This window comes from Carlito syrichta, unplaced genomic scaffold (assembly GCF_000164805.1).
Source record: "Carlito syrichta isolate Samal-C Ts95f unplaced genomic scaffold, Tarsius_syrichta-2.0.1 Scaffold302333, whole genome shotgun sequence".
Classification (NCBI taxonomy): Eukaryota; Metazoa; Chordata; class Mammalia; order Primates; family Tarsiidae; genus Carlito; species Carlito syrichta.
This window is the reverse complement of record NW_007246429.1, coordinates 354,386-369,365: the sequence shown is the minus strand read 5'-3', so window position 1 is coordinate 369,365 and position 14,980 is coordinate 354,386. Positions and strand designations below refer to the sequence as shown.

The following is a 14,980-nucleotide window of genomic DNA, read 5'->3' as shown; positions in this document are numbered from 1 at the left end:
AAAAAAAAAAAAAAAAAAGAACCACAGCTCTCACCCAAAGAGCCAGCCTCCTTCCCAAGACCCAGACACACCACATGTTCACCCAGACCCACCTTCTGGGCCTGCGCAATTTCAGAGTGAGTTGAAGATTAATCAATGCAAACTTGACTACAGTCACTGAATCTTTGTGCTACTCGCTATGAGTGGTAAGAAAAGTAAGGGTAGCCGGGCTCGGTGGCTCAGCCTGTAATCCCAGCACTTTGGGAGGCTGAGGTGAGTGAATTGCCTGAACCCGTGGGTTCGAGACCCGCCTGAGCAACTTGGTGAGACCTCATCTCTACAATAAATCAAAAAATCAGCCGGGCATGGTAGTGCGCGCCTGTAGTTCCAACTACGCGGAAGGCTGAGGTGGAAGGATCACCGGAGCCCAGCAGGTCGAGGCTGCGGTGGCCGGGAGCGGCCACTGCACTCCAGTCTGGGCGACAGAGTGAGACTCCAACTCAAAAAAAAAAAAAAAGAAAGAAAAGTAAGGGTCACAGTTCTATCTACAGATCCCCCCCAAGTCTTGTGTTTCTATTAGGCTTGAGGACAACTGATTTCAATCAGCAAATACATCAAAATTGCTCACAGTCTCCCTTTGACCTATAGTATATTGTTAATGCTGTTAAAAATGTTCAACTTCTAATTAATTTTGGAAGCATTTTTAACTGATCCTAAATTTGCAACCCATGTATTATTATAGCTGTCTAGGTGGAGGGCATTTGTTTTTAAAGTAATTGTTCTTTCTCCTCATGCCAAAGAAGTTTATAAATTTTAGGAAATAAATCTATAAATTTTAGGAAATATAATTAACTGAAAAGAAGGAAAAAATTTATCCATTCTTTCTTCACCTAAGATAACTACAGAGAATATATTCGGCCTGTTTTTGTTATCCAGATTTTTTATAAATATGTGATAAAGCTAGGCATAGTTTAGTAAGTGCTGTGTCAGTGAGTGATACTTTAGCAGTAACATTTTAATGGCCTCTGCAGTGTCATTTCAATGGCTACATAATATGTTCGAAGGGGGACCCAAAAAAAGGGGGTTATTTATAAAAAATTGTATATATATTCTTACTCATTGAAACTCCAGTCACCTTCATTTGATGCAATACATCTATCGAGATGCTTTTTTCACTGCCCAAAACAGTTTTTGAACTAATCAATTTTGATGCCTTTTAGTACTTCTGCCATTTTTTTGTTTCACCTCCTCCATATCAGCAAAATGTTTCTCTTTGAGGACTTTTTTCATCCGGGGAAACAAAAAAAAGTCGATTGGGGTGAGATCAGGTAAATAGGAAGGGTGGGGTACTGGGATCATGCTACTTTTGGTCAAAAACTGCTGAACACTCAGCGCGATATGGGCAGGTTTATTCACATATCATCCTTCATGAAATGGGCAAATGTGTTGAAAGATTCTCAAAAAAAATTCACTGAAGCCAAACAAAGCCTCTCACAACAACGCTAGCTGGTACAGTGATGCTGATGGGTTCCTAGAACACTTACCTAGAGGGGAAAGCCTGTACTACAAGAGGCCTGCCCTCCAAAAATTAATTCCGGGTTTTGGGGTGGTCCCCCATCATATGTACCCATGGATCTCCGCTAGGGCATGAATGGCACTTTATATAGTTGTACCATAAAGTGTACTATAAACCCCCAAAGGCTGGACATTTAAGTCATCTCCAATTTTTTTTTTTTTTTGCTAATTGCAAATAGTGTTTGAAACTAAATCTTGGCCCCGTGACCCAGACAAAGGCTTTGGGGACCCAAGTCTCATGCCCCTTCCTAGCTGACTGGCCCCCAGCTTCCTTGCACTTTTAACACAGTCTCCTTCTTATTCACAACCCGACAGTAATCTTTTACCACCAGCTCTGCTCCCTGACCTACCTCCATCCCACCAGGGTCACTGGACTTGACATCCAGCAATCTGCAGACTCATGAGTGAATGTGGGGTTCCATTAGTACTTTTTAAGTCCTTTGGAGAATGGTTTGCAGACCTCCAGTGTAACTGACATAGGCAAGTCATTCTACCTGCCTACCCTGTCCCTACCCCACTCACTCACATATCTGGGCCTCTCCTGATAGACAAATGGTAGAACTTTGACTTAAGAACAATTCATCTATACATAAGGACAATTCATCTATACGTAAGGAAGCTACTCTTTCAAAATTGCAACTGTAAAAAAAGCCTACAGTCAGCTGGTGGAAGATTCTGGAGTTAAAGAAAAGGTCGTGGTGACACCATGTCAAGATCAAGATCAAGTGACAGGGCCATCGAAGCCCTGCAGACAGAGAGGAAGCAGGCCTATGAAGAGAGCAGGACAGAGACCCAGAGACAGACAGGAAACCATGCAAACCCAGAGACAGCAGGTGTGTGGTGACACTAGCAGCCAGGAGGCTCGTCTGCACTTGTTTATTCCTGCACACACTCCCAACTCCCTTCCACTTGAGAGGGTTCCTCTGTTCTTGCAACCAAATTGTCCCATCTAAAACAATCTCTCTCAGGCCCTGAGGTTGCAGCAATCTTGGTCGGGAAAATCGGGTCAGTAAGAGCAGGACATTTTTCCAGCTCTGTACAACACAACAATTCTATGCAAACTAGAGGCCTAATTCTGAGGGCAGGAACTGAAAATGACCCAGCCTGTCGGGGGCAGGAAAGAAAACAGTTAACATAGAACTCGACTTCTTCACTTGTAGAAGAGTTTAGTTTAAAGGGGATATGGGGCCTCAGTTGACTCCTGCTACTGAACTGTGAGACTAGGGGGTTCTCCTATGATCCAGTGGTGGCTTTGTGGCAGGGCTTGGGTCATCCATGTGGCTGCTCAAAAGACTTTTTCCCCCCATGACTGTGGCTGGATTTTTTTTTTAATTGGAGTCTCCTTCTTTTGCCCAGGCTGGAGTACAGTGGCTCAATCACGGCTCAATCTCCTGGGCTCAGTCAATTCTTCCACTTCAGCCTCTCGAGTAGCTGGGACTACAGGCGCACGCCACCATGCCCAGCTAATTTTCTGATTTTTGTAGAGACAAGGTCTCGCTGTGTTGCCCAGGCTGGTCTCAAACCCCTGAACTCAGGCAATCCTCCTGCCTCTTTCTCCCAAAGTGCGGGAATGACAGGCGTGAGACATTGCACCAGGTTTGTGGCTGAATTTTTGCTGGATAAGGCTACTGGATAAGATCATCCGGGATTGCTAAAGTGTAGCTGGATGATTATTCTACCCTAAATTCTAAAGCTTCTTCTATGAAGCCGATTATACAGACTCCTCCTATCACTGTCCTCAGGGTTGAACATTGAGTTGAACATAGGATCTCCAACCTATCTACTCATGTACCTCCTTACACTTTCAATACAGTCTTCTTTTCATTCACAGTAATCTTTTACCACCAGCTCTGCTCCCTGACCCACCTCCTATCCCACTAGGGCTTGACATTCAGATCTAGTTTCCTACTTTTCTCCTGAGACCCAGTCAGTCAAGACTGTACTCAACTCTATCTTTGTACTTAGGGTCTGTTCTCTGCTTTACCCCTCAGGGAAGTTCTCACTGCACTCTCCCTCCAAATTACAGTTCCTTACGGCAACTCGGCCTTCTTTCTCCTCTACCCTGAGACCAAGAAGCTTCCACATGACACAGAAGATAATTCTGTAGAGACAGCAGCTAAATTAGAGACTGCCTTGGCCTTGCCAACACCATCTTGCCTCCAGCAAGTGCTTCCTTCAAGAAAGTGTACACTCTGTACTGAACACAGACCCAGAACCAGGATTTGGAGAGCCCACCAAGAACCAGGAACCCAAAGAAGCTCAGAACCTGAGCGAAGAATTTCATGGCATAGTCCCTCAAAGCAGGACTATTGCTCAAGGGTTCTCTGTTGAGTCAGAGGGTTAGCCTGTCACAGGACTAAGGATCTGGCCCCAGGTCCCTGGTTTCAAGAAGCAATCCTCACCAGGCACACAGAAACCTCAGAATAAGATAACCCTGTTAATCCCGGATCCATTATTCCGCATTATCTGGGATGTGAGTGACTGTTCTATTGTATTTGGACATGGAAGCTAAATTAGCTAAGAGCTTTTATTGATCCCTGTGCATAAAACATTCCAAGATCTGGGTCTCTGCAAATCTGCTGAGCACTGCAGTCAAATCAGAAAACACCACACTCAAAATACAAACGAACTGCTAAAATCAGGGGACTTTCCAGGTTATTTCTACTCCCCCCACCCCACCCCACGACCACTCTTCTTCTGCCAGGGCTCATACCTCTTCTTGATGGTTCAAATGGGTAATCCAGACCCAGCATCGCGGGGCTCCTGCCCTAGACCAAGTGTTAACCACAAGTATTCCTTTATTTTTTCTTAATTTTTTTTAGTAATTATTATGTGCCAGGCACTTTATGTACTAAATTATTCATTTACTCCTCACACAATCTTATCACACAAGGAATGTTTTCTCCATTTTCAGATGAGGTAACAAGAGCTTTAGTAACTAGCTCAGGCACAAAGCAGGTAAGTGACTAAGCCAGAATTTCACACACCCCTACCTCCCAGAGGCCTTTCTTCCTCCAGTGCTGGGATAAAGCTAGGCCACAAGATTTCAGTAGACAGCAGAAATTAAACATGAGTTGCACACTGAATACATGGGTGGGTTATGACAAAAAGAGAAATCATGTAAGCATTTGTTCTCAGAGAACCAGAACAGGAAAGCTCTCTGCCACTGCCATATGCAAAATATCCAAAGGAAGGTCCCCCCTACTCGTTTATTTGACTGTGCTGTTAATATGTTATCTATAGCAAACATCACTCGATTTGGATAATGCCCATTTTAGGTACCAACCTGGATACATGGGAAGACACTGAGTCCTCTTTTTAAATCAGAGCAATACACATACACGAGTTTTAGAGCCCAGTGATACTGCAAGGCTTATAAAGAGAAACAGCAGACCCTGCCCCAATCCTCCATACACCTAATTCTGCCTTTCAACTTGTCTATCTACTTCTAGAGCCATCTCAGTGTATCTAAACAGTGTGCATGTATGGCTGGGTTTTCTTCAATGTTAGACTTTCTACTATGGAAAATGAGGTTTTAGCTTTTTTACCACCATCTCATATACTTCTTCTTCCCTCTGTATTCTTCCAAGAGTTATACCATTTTTTGTTAAATTGACACTAGAAGTTACATCATTATGACCAGATAAATTATTGTTCATGTGTGGCGTCATGACTAATTCCTTTCATGTACATTTCTTTGTTGTCACTTCTGAAGTCCATTATTGCCTCATTTGTATGTTGCTTAATTTTCTATGCACCTGTCACTAGTTCAGACCTCAACTTCCCAATAAAATTATAAAACTCATCATGGTACATCAAATACCATGATGCAATCAATCAGTTCTTTAAAAATTTTTTTTTCCTTAAAGATTTCCCTTCTACCCGGGCTCGGTGGCTCAGCCTGTAATCCCGCGCCTTTGGGAGGCTGAGGTGAGTGGATTGCCTGAGCCCGCGGGTTCGAGACCCGCCTGGGGAGCGAGACCTCTTCTCTACAATAAATCAAAAAATCAGCCGGGCGTGGGAGCGCATGCCTGTAATTCCAGCTACTTGGAAGGCTGAGGCGGAAGGATCGACGGAGCCCAGCAGGTCGAGGCTGCGGTGGCCGGGAGCGGCCACTGCACTCCAGTCTGGGCGACAGAGTGAGACTCCAACTCAAAAAAAAAAAAAAAAAAGATTTCCCTTCTAGAAACTTCTGTCTGCCTACTCCAACCTGAACTGGTTAATCTCTGGACTTAAAGGGAGATCCCATTTATTCTTAGTTTATTCCCTATTTTTGGAGGAACATATGCATAGTAGTTTCCTCAAAAAGACTCTGTAGGAAGTAAAATAATCGAAACTTTTCATATCTGAAAATGCCATTATTCCACCCTCACATTTGATTAATAATTTGCCTAGATAAAATTTCTCAGTTGGAAATAAAATTCTCTCAGAATTTTTAGAAGTATGGCTTCATTGTTGTCTGGTTTCAATGTTGCCATAGAGATAGCTGATGTCAGTCAGATTTCCATTACTATATATAATCCATTTGGTTGGAGGGGGTGGTTCTTCTGTCTAAAAGCTTTTCTTCTGGCATGTGTCTTTTATCCATCCATAGCCCTGGGTATGCAAGTGGGCTTTCCAATCTAGAAACCTATGCCCTTCAGTTTTCAAAGGGTTTTTTTTTTTTTTTGGTATTATTTTCTTAATAATATTCCCTTCCCTTGTTTTTATTTTTTTCTCTAAGTTTTTCTTTCCTAGCCAGATGTTGGGCTTCTTAGAATAACCCTTTCTTATTTTTCATTTCATTACTTTTTTTGTTTGACTTTCTGCAAAGTTCTATAAGTTTTCTTCAATTCTACATTCCAAACTCTCTACTTAGTGATTCTGCCATACTTTTAATTTCAAGAGTTCCTTCTTATTCTCTGAATATTCCTTTTTGTTGCACAATGATTTTACTAATGCAATATCTTCTCTTATCTCTGATACTAGTATTTATAGTTTTTGTGAAGTTTTCTTCAGTTCCTTCTATTGCCTCTATTTCTTGTGAGTTTCTTTTTATGTTGTTGTTATTTGTCACTTTTAACTTCTTTGTTTCATGTTTTAAACTTTTCTCAAATATCTGGTGATCTTTAGTTGTCTTTTTAAACTTAAAAATGAGTCATTGGCCAGGTGTGGTGATTCACATGCCTGCAATCCCAGCACTTTGGGAGACCAAGGCAGGAAGATCACTTGAGCAGAGGAGTTCAAGGTTGCAGTGAACCGTAATTGCACCACTGCACTCCAGTCTGGGCAACAGAGCAAGACAGACCCTGTCTCCTAAAAAAAAAAAATTGAAGCACACTAAAAAGCTAACTGGATGTTCTGTTAACCCTGCATGGGTAGGCCTGCTGAGTTGGTGGATTTCCCAGTGGGTGATTGAGAGTAAACAGCACACATTACTTGGAAAACCCTAAATATCAGTATCCATAGGCCTTTTCACTTGGGCTGTTAAGTTTATGTAGAAAGACCCCTCTAACCTCATGACTACGAAAAGCAGAATATAGCCCTCGCTTGTCAGCACTGAGTAAAGGAAGCAGAGAAAAGGTGTTGGGGCAGCGAGAGGTCTTGCTTTCAAGCATGTAAGCTTTCACTCATTCCCCCAGGTACAGAAAGGCATTTCACACATGCCCTTCTTAGCTTGGCCTGCTGTGCCTGATCTTAATCAGGTCTTAAAACTGAGTATGTTCCTGGAAAGATCCTTAAAAGAAGTATTAGTTACCAGGAAGAAAAAAAATTACAGGCAATGATTTATAAATAGACTTACATCAGTTCAAATCAAGTTTGCCACCAAATGGGTTAAGAATAAAACTTGATTTGTACAAACTTTTGGACTTGGAAATTTCAAGTGAAGGTTTGTCCATTATTTCCTGCACCTCCAGTGATATTTGGAACATTTTTCACGAGATTTTGTCATTGTATAGGGCTGCTTATTTGCAATAGAATGTGGGGAAATGATGCAGGTTGAGATGTGAGTGTTGGGGAAAGGTCAGGCTCAACAGAGAGACGGTAAGATGATAGTCACTTGGAAGGTCTGAGTCCCAGTTCTATGCTAGCAAGCAGCGTTACTTTGAGGAAGCTACTTAACCTCTCTGAGCCTCCATTTCCTCATCTATAAATTGTGAGTTATTCCAACTAACTTTGAAGTGTTGTTGTGAGGATTTAGTTAAATTCAGTCAACAAGTGTATATTATGCCTATGATTCTGGAAGCTTTGCTCTGGATCCTAGAGAAATAGCTGTTAACAAGAGATGCAGTCCCTGCCTTCATGGAAACAACTTCCTAGTGAGAAGAGACACAGAGTAAATAAGGCAGATGGCAATGCATGCTACTGAAGAGCAACAAAGCAGGATAAAAGGGGGGGAGAGAGCCGGGGACAATGGTGGAAAGAGATGGGCATGAGATAATATCTACATATGTTAGTCAAATGGTCTCACTGATAAGGTGACATTTAAATAGAAGTCTAGGCCAGCCCAGAAGCTTACCCTCTGGTTTTACCAGCACTTTGGAAGGCCAAGGCGAGAGGATGACTTGAGCTCATGAGTTTGAGATCAGCCTGGTCAACATAGCAAAACCTTGTCTCTACAAAAAGTAAAAAAAAAATAGCTGGGCATGGTGGTGTGCACCTGTAGTTCCAGCTACTCAGGAGGCTGAGGCAGAAGGATTGCCTGAACCCAGGAGGTCGAGGCTGCAGTGAGCCATGATGGTGCCACTGCCTCTAGCTTGGGCAACAGAGTGAGATTTTTGACTTTAAAAATAAATAAATAATCTTTTTTTTTAAAGAAAAGAGTTTTGCATCAATGGCAAGTAAAAATAAATAAATCAAGGAAAATAAAAGTCAATAAATAGAGGAAGAGATGGAGCAAACAATAGGGATATAGGAAGAAAGGGTGTTCCACCTGGAAGAAACGGCACCGAGACTGACAAAAATGTGCTTTCATGGGTGAGGAACAGCTCAGTGATGTGAAGCAACACAAAGGTGAAAAAAGAAGGAGATGAAGTCTGCAAGGACACAAATGTTGGTCACACAGATCCCTGCAGGCCTTTCTTTTTTATTTTAAAGATGTGTGGTAAAATTCAGGATTAGGTATACTAGTGGTCAATTGTACAGGTAAAGTTTGGGTCTCCCTTTGCCTGGTTTGACATCAGGTACCCTTATTGATGTTATGTCCCACCTCACCCCCTCCACTCTGACAGTATCCCACTACTGCCAATCCCTTTCTTATAGTATTATGGTAAATGTTCAAGTCCGCTTGTGAGTGAGAACATGTAGTACCCTGTTCTTTGTTTCTGTGATAGATCACTGAGTATGACAGACTCTAAATCCATCCAAGTTGCTGTGAGTTCATATGTTTGTCCTTCTTTATAGCTGCATAATATTCCATTGTGTATATGTACTATATTTTTCTATCCAGTCCAGCTTCAATGGGCAGCATGTTTGGTTCAACATTTTTGCTATTGTGAATAGTGCTGCAGTAAACATGCATGTGCAGGTATCTTTTTTGTAGAATACCTCTGGCTATATTCCTAGTAGGGAGATTGCTGGGTCATATGAAAGTTCAATGTCTAGTTCTTTTAGAAATCGCCACACTGTTTTCCAAAAAGGTTGTACTAGTTTGCATTCCCACCAGCAGTGTAGACATGTTCCTTTTTCTCCACATCCTCGCCAGCATCTGTTGTTGTTTGTTTTATTAATGATGGCCATTCTTACTGGGGTTAGGTGGTATCTCAGTGTAGTCTTGATTTGCATTTCTCTGATGATTAGTGAGACTGAGCACTTTTTCACGTGTCTGTTGGCTGCCCATATATCTTCTTTTGCGATATTCACGTCTTTTGCCCACTTTTTATTCGAGCTGTTTATTTTTTTCCTTTTGGCACGTTTGAGATCCTTATTAGGTCCTGGGTGTTAGGTCTTTGTCAGATACACAGTTGGCAATACTTTTTCCCATTCTGTGGGCAATCTCCGCACTCTCTTGGTTTCTTTGGTTTTGCAGAAGTTTTTCAGTTTGATGAGGTCCCGCTTGTCTATCTTATCTCTTATAGCATGCACACTTGGGGTTTTGATCAGAAACTGGCTGCCAGTTCCAATTTCCATGAGGTTTTACATTTAGGTCTTTGATTCATTTAGAGTTGATTTTTGTGTATGATAATAGGTAGGGGCCTGTTTCAATCTTCTGCATGTGGTCAGCCAGTTTTCCCAGCACAACTTACTGAATAGGTTCTCCTCTCCCTAGTGGTTGTTGGTGGAGGCTTTGTCAAAGATAAGTTGGTTGAGAAATTGAGGTTTTGCTTCCAGAATCTCTATCCTGTTCCATTGTTCCTTATGTCTATTCTCGTACCAAAACCAAGCTGTTTTGATTATTGTAGTAAAGTTTAAAGTCTGGTAGTGTGATATCTGCTCCCCTGCAGGCCTTTCTAAGAACTTTGGCTTTCAGTGAAATGGGAAGCCTTTGTTCGTTTTTGAACAGAAGAATGACATGTTACATCTTTTTAAATGGTCACTCTGATTGCTGTCTTGAGAACAGACTGGAGGAGCAAGAACATAAGCAGGAGGCCCAGTTATGAAGTTATTCTAAAAATTAAAAGTAGAGATTCCTCTGCCCAGAACCAGAGCGAATTTGGTAAATCAAATCAGTAGTCAGTGTCCTGACCTATTGTAAAAGCACAGCTGACATGGTTTGCTGACAGACTGGCTGTAACATGAGAGAAAGCAAATCTAGAATGACTCTGGAGTGTCAAGTCCTAGCAAATGGAAACACGGAGCTATCTTCCACAAAAGTGAGAATGGTTATTTTAGAAAGAAGAGCAGGAATTCGGTTTTGAACTTGTCACATTTGAGTTGTATATTAGACATCTAAGGAAACTTGTTGAGTAGTTGAATATATAAGTGCAGAGTTCAGGGGAAAGGTCTAGGATGAAGATATAACTTAAAGGTTGTCAGCAAATAGATGATCTAAGATCGCTATGGAGCAAGGACACAGAAGAGGCCAAGTCCAAGGGCTGCTTCCTTGGGCACTTCAAAGTGAACAAGTGAAGATGAGCCAAGAGAAGAAACTGAGCAGAAGAAGCCAGTGAGAGAACAGGAGAACCCAAGAGAGTGATGTTCCAGAAGCCAAGAGAAAAAAACTTCTTCAGGGGATGGAGTAATCAGCTATATCAACTGCTACTGCTAAGTCAAGATAAGGACTGAGACTTGACTATTGGATTTAGCAGTAGAGTTTATTGGTGAACCTGGCAGGTATTGCTCTGATGGTTGATAGGGCAAAAGGCTGAAAAGACTAAGCTTAATGAGACTAAAAGAAGAGGAATTGCAGGGAGCATGTGCAGGCAACTCTTTCCAGGAGCAGAACAATGAGGCAGTAGCTAGAGGGGTAGGTGAAATCAGGAAAGGCTGTGCATGTATGTATGAAGGTGGGAAGATTTAGGTGAGAAGCACAACAATCATAGCTAGCTAGATCATACATACATACATACTAAATACATACATACATACATAGACCAGGCACTGTGGCTCATGCCTACAATCCCAGCACTTTGAGAGGCCTAGGCAGAAGAATCACTTGAGCCCAGGAGTTTAGGACGAGCCTAGGCAACATAGAAAGACCTCGTCTCTACAAAAAAATGTTTAAATATTAGTCAGGCACGGTCTCCCTCCTCCTAGACTGAGAGCTTCTCTGGGGAGAGGCCATATCTTACTTATCTTTACATACACAGCACCTAAGAGAGTGGCCCATTAAATGACCCATAACTGAGAATTACCATAACCACCATTTACTGATTACCAATCATGTGCCCAGCACTAGGTTAGGCCTACATATAGGACTCACAGCAAAGCTATCATTGATATGGATTAAGATGAGAAAATGAGGATAAGAGAAGTTCCCAAGTTCACACAGCTGAGAAGTGGCATATCTGGAATTTAAACCCAAGTCTGTCTGACTGCAAAACGTGTGATTTTGTTTTCTCCAAATGATAAGGGCCTTCTGAGAAAGGTGACCCTGCATATGGTAAAGGGGAAGGCAGTGAGCTGGCTCCTAGCACTCCACTGTGAGTCACTGGATCTGGCTGGGAAGACAAGGGCAGGACTCTTCAAGTGCAGAGGCATTTTCCTGGTAAAGACTTTTAGTCCATCTCCTCCCTGCCCGTTCTTTCCCTTCCTCCAAGTTTATAGCTCAGAATAAGATGTTCATTGTATAGAGCAAAAAAGGAGCCATCACAAGGCCTCTGGCAGGAGACATCTTCTGGGGATTTATTCCTCACACTGTCATCACCACCTCCGAGCAGGCTCTGGGCCAGCATCCTCCCAGTCCCAGCTCTGTACAATTGACAAAGCAATCCCTGCAGGCTACTCTTAGGGCAATGATGATTCAGCTAGCTGCTTTTGTCACAGCTTCTTGGCTGCCTTCTTCCTCTCTCACCTGGAACAAACTCCTGTGATCCTGATTCCGAAAAACATATGACAAGAAGAACAAAGTCCCAAGCTTGACTCCCCTCCAGGGCTCAGATCCACGACCCAGCCCATCTTGCTTCTTGATTCACTCCCAAGGCTAGAATTGGCAAGTAGAAAAAAAGATGGTCCAGTGGGGCAGGAGGGCTCACTGCAGCCCCAAGGAGCTTCCCACCATGAGCTGCTGCAGCCCTACTGCCTCCTCCCACATCTTGATCTTACCTAGAGAGCACCTGCTCATCTCACTGGTAGCTGGATGTGTTCTGAACTCAACGGATAGTCACAAGCAGCAGGAAGGCTACACTCACTCCATGAGGCCTCCTAAGGGCTAGGCAGTGTGCTGGGCCCTGAGCTGTGCAGGAAATCCAGTCATCATGCCTATCATCCCAGATGGCATGACATAACACAGCTAACATCACATAGCATAGTAATGATGGTGCAAGAAATCAAAAGCCATGAATTTGAGAGGGCTCGTCCTGAGCTAAGGCTGGCCACAGCTGAGTAAGCAGAGAGGCCAGTGGAATAAGGAAGGAACAGATCTCTTCAGCAGTAGGGAATAGGCTGAGTCTCTCTATAGCGGCTCCCTCTCCCCCACATACATAATAGGGCTTATGTGCCACCAAGAGCACATCAATTCCCATCCCATCCCCTAGAACAATCCTGATCCTTCCTGGGGCAAACGTAAGGTGCCTCTGGCCACACTAGCTCGGTGCTGAGGCCTGGCTGCCTGCTCACCCTGATGTGTTTTGTCAGAAGCCCAATTTCTCTGAGGCCATGTCCCTGCCTTGTCCTCTTCAGTACTTCTGGAGAATAGAGACTGCCCACCTAAGTCCCCTGACAAACCCATCTCTCCAGTCTCTTTTCAAACCACCAGCCTCCACCAGATGTGGCAGGCAGCTACGACATTCCATCCTGTAGTCTGGAATGTCTGAAACACCCTCCTCCCCTCTCACCAGCTGTTGACAGCCATCTGACTCAACTCTGGCCCAGACTTTCCCTAGTAGCCAGGAAGGCAGGCATGAGCATTCTCCCACCCAGGCAGTGGCAGAGCCAGACAGACTGCCTGTTCCCCCACCCCTCTTTCTTTGCAACCCCCCACCCCAGTTGGTTATCTGAGTCAGGGAAGCAACTTGTCTGTTGACCAAGTTGTTAATTTCAACCCTTGTAAGGGCCATGACTATGAGCGGTTTTACAGACACCTGTGAGTGCTTTAACGGATGTATGCTCTCGGACGAGCAAGGGTATGCTGGCAGTAACAACCCCTTCTGTGTGACCCTTTCAAACTTTGTCCCCTTCCACATCTATGATCTAACATGAACATAGCCAACCTAAGGCTAGGCAGTGACACAATTATTATCCCCTTTTATAAATAAGGAAAATAGGGTTCTGATAAACTAACCAGAGTCACAGCTGCTGGATAGTGAATTCTAGACTATAATTTAGGGCCTAATATTTACCTAAAAGTTTATCTACAAAATTTACATTCAAAATATGTTTTATTGCATAAGTAAATACAATTATGAAAAATACAAAATATATTTCCTTATGAAGTATTTACCTGTAATTTATTTACTTGAATTTTTATTTGAGGTTTTTTATTTATTTGAATTTTTATATTTTATGTTTCACTAAAGTGGCTAATTCAAGTCTGTATGTGCTATAAATCATAGCACAGAAGAAAAACCATGGGCATTAGAGTGTAGGCAGCTCAGGGGTTCAAATCACAGTTTCACCACCGCATGACCTTGGGCAAATAAACCTGTCACTCTTTTTTTTTTTTTTTTTTAGATTAGAGAATATAGTTTATTTAAAAGTAAATTAGAGAGAAAGAGAGAGGATTCACCTCCCCAAGGTAGGGGAGGGGACCAGTCACTCAACTTCGGTTTCCTTACCTGTACAGTGGCGATGATTATAACTGTTTTATAGGGTTGTTAGGTAACCCAGAGATATTTGTGTGTAGTGCCCGGTGTGTTGTGGCACTGAATGAGCAGGAGCTACTCTTTCATTCATCCTTTTCTCTCCAATCACAACAAACTGCTCCAGGTTACACAGACATGACAGACTTTAATCCCCATACCTATGTTCCTGCTGCTCCCAGGCAAGAATGTCCTTTCTCCCATTCTTCATCTATCAAAACTCTTCTCATTCTTCAACATCCAGGTCAACCCCACCCATCTCCTCTGTGAAAGCTTCCCCATCATCCTCTGGGCCCAATACACAACTGTCCCTCTACAATGCGTTTTGTTCTGCTTAGAGGTAAGTGTTCACATAACTGACTTGCCAACTTCCCCAAGAAAGACAATGTCTTCTTCATCTACTTGCATTTCCCACCCCACTTTTCACTCCCTGAGAACTAGTATTTAACAATGACTTTTTAGCCGGGCTCGGTGGCTCAACCTGCAATCCTACACTTTGGGAGGCCGAGGTGAGTGGATTGCCTGAGCCCGCGGGTTCAAGACCTGCCTGGGCAACTTGGTGAGACCTCATCTCTACAATAAGTCAAAAATCAGCCGGGCGTGGTAGCGCCCGCCTGTAGTTCCAGCTACTTGGAAGGCTGAGGCGGAAGGATCGCCGGAGTCCAGTAAGTCGAGGCTGCAGTGGCTGGGAGCAGGCACTGCACTCCAGTCTGGGTGACAGAGTGAGACTCCAACTCAAAAAAAAAACAAAAAAAACCCAATGACTTTTAGAATAGCCTTAATGGTCTTATGTATTGAAAAGTGGTCACCTATAGAAACGTAGAAGAAACTTAGTTTATTCTTAGTTTAGTCTTTTTGCCTCAGCATAACCATTAGAAAGTGCTCAGACATTCTACTGCAGGACAAGCAGCAGCCTATCCCATCCCCTCTGGGTAAATCTCCATCAGATGCAAGACCAGGACAGTCCAGCATTTCTTTTTTTTTTTGAGTTGGAGTCTCACTCTGTCGCCCAGACTGGAGTGCAGTGGCCACTCCTGGCCACCGCAGCC

At 43.1% G+C, this 14,980-nt stretch overlaps 1 protein-coding gene across 2 annotated transcripts in view; it reads right to left on the bottom strand.

The window, feature by feature from the left end:
- Positions 1 to 14,980, bottom strand: part of ST6GAL1 (ST6 beta-galactoside alpha-2,6-sialyltransferase 1) — a 130,571-nt gene that overhangs the window by 102,231 nt on the left and 13,360 nt on the right. The gene's annotated exons all lie outside the window — the stretch shown is intronic.